The sequence below is a fragment of the Engraulis encrasicolus genome, chromosome 2 (genome assembly GCF_034702125.1).
Source record: "Engraulis encrasicolus isolate BLACKSEA-1 chromosome 2, IST_EnEncr_1.0, whole genome shotgun sequence".
Classification (NCBI taxonomy): Eukaryota; Metazoa; Chordata; class Actinopteri; order Clupeiformes; family Engraulidae; genus Engraulis; species Engraulis encrasicolus.
In genome coordinates, this window is record NC_085858.1 from 59671528 (window position 1) to 59677088 (window position 5561).

General features: G+C 39.9%; 1 long non-coding RNA gene across 1 annotated transcript; it reads left to right on the top strand.

Moving 5' to 3' along the window:
- The first annotated feature begins 625 nt into the window (after window positions 1–625).
- On the top strand, window positions 626–5028 carry LOC134443201 (uncharacterized). The gene is made up of 3 exons (XR_010033605.1): window positions 626–683; window positions 4540–4629; window positions 4895–5028. It is a non-coding gene; the product is annotated as an uncharacterized LOC134443201 (long non-coding RNA).
- Window positions 5029–5561: the final 533 nt, after the last annotated feature.

The window sequence follows — 5561 nt, forward strand, 5'->3', positions numbered from 1 at the left end:
GCATGCTGCTGGTGTGTGAGGGCTTTTATCATTGATTACATCATGAAGTTAAAAATATATTTCTCTACGAATAGCAAATATGTCACCATCTCTCATTGAACTCCATTGATTTTCATTGTGTTGCTTTCCATTATTACAATGACCCTAAACATACACCTAAGGCCAAAGTTGATTTTCTGGAGAGGTGTGAGTGAATCATTGATTAAGTATGACACCCGATATGCATATTTGAAGTGTTTTGAAGTGACTTATCTGCTCATTTTCACATTATGTTCGATAGGCGACAACATTTTTGTCTTGTGAAAATCTGCCCTGTCTGTGTTCATTAAAGGGTCAATCTTTCTTTGGTGCATGAAATTTATTTTTGTAAATTCATTTTCATTCGAGAGGGTTGTAGCTTTCATATGAGTGACTTCTGAAGCCAAGTGATTAATTGAAAGTCAGGTTATTAGCTGTTATTCCAAACAGATGGGTAGGCGACAACTCTTTTGGAGGTGAGTGTATAGCATTTCAGAGCATTTTAAGCATATTTTTCCATTTTTAATATTTTTCTACTTTTAATATTTTTCATATATTTTTTATAGCGGTCGTATTTTGTATAGTATACATTTTTATAGTGTTTTTTAAATAATCTAGATAGCTAGATAACGTCGTATAGTCAGGGAAGGGTGACTGCTCCAAAGGTGAGTCATATTTGGAGTTATTGTTGTTGTAATTATTAATAATTCCCTTTGTCGTGATTTACCGATGTGTTGTCACCGGGTTCCAAGCACCACTTGCTCCACGCTGCTTATGACTTGTCCTGTGGCATCCTTACAAAACATCAGAAACCAATAACATTGGAATAAGTGCATACATAAGCGCTCACTTACCACAGCGTTTTTGAGCAACGTGCATTGTTCTTGTCCACTCTCCCTTCAAGCTATAGTCGTTGAGCTAAAACAAGACAGATCTCGGTGTCAGATGCATCGCATAGCCTAGCATAACCTGCTGTAGCGCAGAAGCATCGAGTCGATGCGACGTTTGTTTAAACGACAAACTGAAGTTGTTGCAAGTTTTTCTTGCGGAATTCTTTATGAAGTTAGGAAGTGCTCAGCAAAACTTACCGCTGGCTGTGGGTGTCGATGTGTCTGTCTGCAAGATGATCTTCGATACAGTGGTGTCATCGTGGCTCATGATGAATTGATCTATGCGCAAGTTATTGTTGAAGCCCGGCTTTAAATAGCAGCTACGTAAGGTCGTGAAGCACGCAATGATACGTCATGACACAATAACTTCACGGCATACGCAGATCCATGATAAAGTCCCTGCAGTCTCTGGCGCCATCTACTAGTGGGGTCGTAATAGGCTCAGTCATTTCAAATTGATGTTAAAGTTTGGTTTTCACTTCCAAGTTGAAGTTTAGGGTCTATAGAACAATTTGAGTTCGAGTGTCAAACACACAGATAACAAAATGGCCTGCGGGGGGCGCTCTAAAATATATAAACTGCTATAACTTTTGATTAGTTAAACCAAATTTAGCATATGAGGTATGTATGGATTCAGCATGAAGAGGAGAAACCAGTGGGCTAAATAGTTGGTTACCAGATTAAAGACACACTATGTAATAAACACACTTTTAGCCAATGGACAGCTAAATCCGGGCTTTTTTAAGATAAAGGGTAGAAACGCCCTCCAAGTTGCAATGAAACATAATTTAATGTTACAATTTATTGTAAATAAAGCCTGGGTTATGACTTCACTTGATTTGTTCAGAATATCCCCGAAGCACACAGATACTTAGGATACATATAAACAAATATAGCTGCATAAAGCCTATGTGATATTTAGGACCCAACTTGCAACTTTGAGTTTATGAATTTAGGATCATGAGTACCAGCTTTTTTTCAATCAAGCCATCATTTTATTCACAACTTAAACACTTTATATCTGGAAGAAAGTAAATCAATAATAATAATAACAATAATAATAGTAATGATGATGATGATGATGATAAATACTACGGGGAACATAATTTTTTCTTGCATTCTAAAAGTAAACAGAAGACCATAGGGCTAACATTTATTCCAATACTCCACTCTACAATAACTATGACAGAGAACAGATTTAAAAGCAGTCAGTGGTCAGTCTTAGAAATTGTATGTGCACTTGCACAGACGTGTGCACTTTAACTCTGCCTTCATGCACTTGCACCGAGATCTGGCAGGTCTATTTGTACAAGAACTAGTACAGCTGCACTTCACCTCTAGTTGGAAAACATCTTTGGCAACTGCATTGCTTTGGTAGTGTAGTCCAAATCTGGGAGCTGTTCATTTGTTACCAGATTGGCAGGCATTTCTGGCAAATGCAGATAATAAGAACGGTTTTCATTCCTGTCAACTACGCTGGTAATAAATGGACAGTTCCCAGAGCCGATGACTGTGTCTACCATGTATGAAATAGTCCTATAGTATTATTTAGTATGCTTGCCAAAGGAATCCGCTTGCCCCCAGCAAGCATACTAATTGTTCTCCAACAGTTTATTTAGTATGCTTGCGGGAAAGCATATTAATTGTTCATCAACAGTTTATTATTATTCTACATTTTTCCATTCACCTCGGCATATGGGAATCGCCATTCATTAGTACGGCGGCTTTGAATCGTTGCAGCGTTCGAGATAGAGACACGGTTCGAGTGCCATAACGAACGGCTCGAAAAGGTCTCAGGGTGGAGTATTTTTCGCTGGCCTACCCCCTTTCATTCGTTCACCAGACTTGTTTTTCCTCAGTTTTCTCTCTGTTTCCCCCCTCATTGAAATTAATGGTAGAATGGTCAAGATGATAATGTCACAAACTGTGGCAGTTAGAGTGAGAGGTGACCTGTCCTGGGGTTTTTGTATCAACTAGGTAAAGCCATTGCCAGAGAGGTATTGGCTCTGAATACAAACTGTGTGAAGATCATAAGCCAACTCTTAAAAATGTTTTTAAAATCCCTATGATGTGACCCCATTCACTTACAAAAAAATGTGTGAACAGCTCAGCGCATAGGCCTGAATATGTCCATTTTTTGACTGAACCATTTGACCAAGAAAAGTGATCTCAGCTTTGACATGAAGAGCAGGTTTGTGCCATTTGTGTGTCAATATCATCTGACAACTTGCAAAGCTTTTGGAGATAAGACAGCGTAAAAATAAGGCTGCACATATTACTCAGCTATTGACTGCCAAACTGTCACCTTTAGAATCTTCAGTCATACACACACACACACACACACATGCAGCCTTGTAGAACTTTAGACCTCTGCTGTCAGTAAGTGGCAGTGGCCTACTAGGTAGGGTGTGTTCGTCTGTCAGAGGGTTGCAGGTTCGAATCCCACCCTTACCTCTCCCTGCCCACCCATTGCTGAAAGGCACCTGAAGCATCTCCATACATGCACGCACACGCACGCACGCACGCACGCACGCGCACACAAACACACACACACACACACACACACACACACACACACACACACACACACGCACATCTCTCTCACAGAGACACACACACACACACACACACACACACACATACACATACACACACACACACACACACACACACACACACACACACACACACACACACACACACACACACACACACACACACACACACACACACACACACACCTCTATCTCTTTCCCTCGTGCTTCTGTGTGTATACAACAGCTCTGTGTGTGTGTGTGCATAATCCGCAAGCATACCAATAGCATTGTCTCTCCGGAAATGCAGTCTTATTAGTATTATTATTATTATTATTATTGTTATTATTGATTTATTTTCTTCCAGATATAAAGTTTTGTTGTGATGTGTGAATGGAATATGGCTTCATCGAAAAAGTTGATACTCGTGATCCTAAATTCATAAACTCAAAGTTGCAAGTTGGGTCCTAAATATCACATAGGCTTCATGCAGCCATATTTGCGTATAGGTATCCTAGTTATCTTTGTGCTTAAGGGATATTCTGAACAAATCAAGTTGAATGATATACCAGGCTTAATTTACAATAACTTGTAACAATAAATTATGTTTCATTACAACTTGGAGGGCATTTCCACCCTTTATCTAAAAAAACCCCCTGAATTTTGCTGTCCATGAACTAAAAGTGTGTTTATGACATAGTGTGTCTTTAATCTGGTAACCAAATACTTAGCTCCCCAGCTCCTCCTCTTAATGCTGAATCCATGCATACCTCATATGTTAAATTTGGTTAAACTAATAAAAAGTTATAGCAGTTTACATATTTTAGAGCGCCCCCCGCAGGCCATTTTGTTATCTGTGTGTTTGACACTCGAACCCAAATTGTTCTATAGACCCTAACCTTCAACTTGGGAGTGAAAACCAAACTTTAACACAAATTTGAAATGACTGAGAAAAAATGCATATGCCTACGACCCCACTATACTGTATTTGTATATAGCTGACAACTTCCAACACTGTCAAAGCATCTTCATGATTCTGTTGTATCTCTCAAGCTGTTGTCTAATGTGGCCAAATCTTAACTACTATTACAATGCAGATGGATACATACGTCCTGTTTTTGGGCTCCAAGAGGGTGACTGTCAGACCAGAAGACCTCACCACGGACAAGATCAGTGTCATATTTCAAGTAAGTAACCTATATCACAGTCCTGTGTAATTTCATTATGTTATTTTAAATGTCACAGATCCATTGGTTATATCTGCTATTATGAATAAAACGTTGTTAGCAAATAGTCCAATCAATAGCAAAAAAAATGATTCACACTTTTTTTGAACATACTTTTTTGAAGGTCAGAAGTTGCAGATTTCCAATGCATTTTGCCATTCGGTGGGTAAAAAAATTGCAATACAAAAATTGTTTTCCTGAATGTGAGTTACCAACTATCACACAGGTGCTGAAGAACACGGTGTACTTAACCGATGACCATAATGTAGCCATCTTCCCCGAACCCGATGGCCACTTCATCTCTGTGGACCTGGTGGACCGGGGCCACTACGAGGTACATGGAGATGCGTCGGCAGCAGCAGCAGCAGCACCACCACCACCCGCAACAGCTGCAGTGGAAGGTGGAGCGAGATTTTCGTTCCAGCGACCTGTGGCCAGTGCTGTTGCCCGGACAAAGGCATTTCAGAGGTAGGCTATAACATTATTGTGTTATTGAATTTTACTTGTGTTTATGATTTATTCACAAATGTCCAAGTGTCCTTTAACTCTTTGGATTGTGATTGTACTGTGTGTGTAGGAATATTTACATCGGTGAGGTAGTGGAGGGGAAGCTGGAATCCAAGAAAACGCTTACAGTGCGTTTTTCTGAGTTTGAGACGACTGTGCCGTCCATCCTGGCCAAAGTGTTGGAGGCGCTTGGTGACCCATAGGACATGGTCCTCACTGATGGCCAGGGCAACGCCATAGTGGATTCGGAAGGCACCAGAGGTAAACCTGAGATAGGCATTTATGTTTGGCTGAGATAAAGAACTATAATAAAAAAAAAAATAAGGAGTTGATACATTATGGATATTTGTATTATGTGCCGTCACTGCAGGATCCAACTTCTGGAA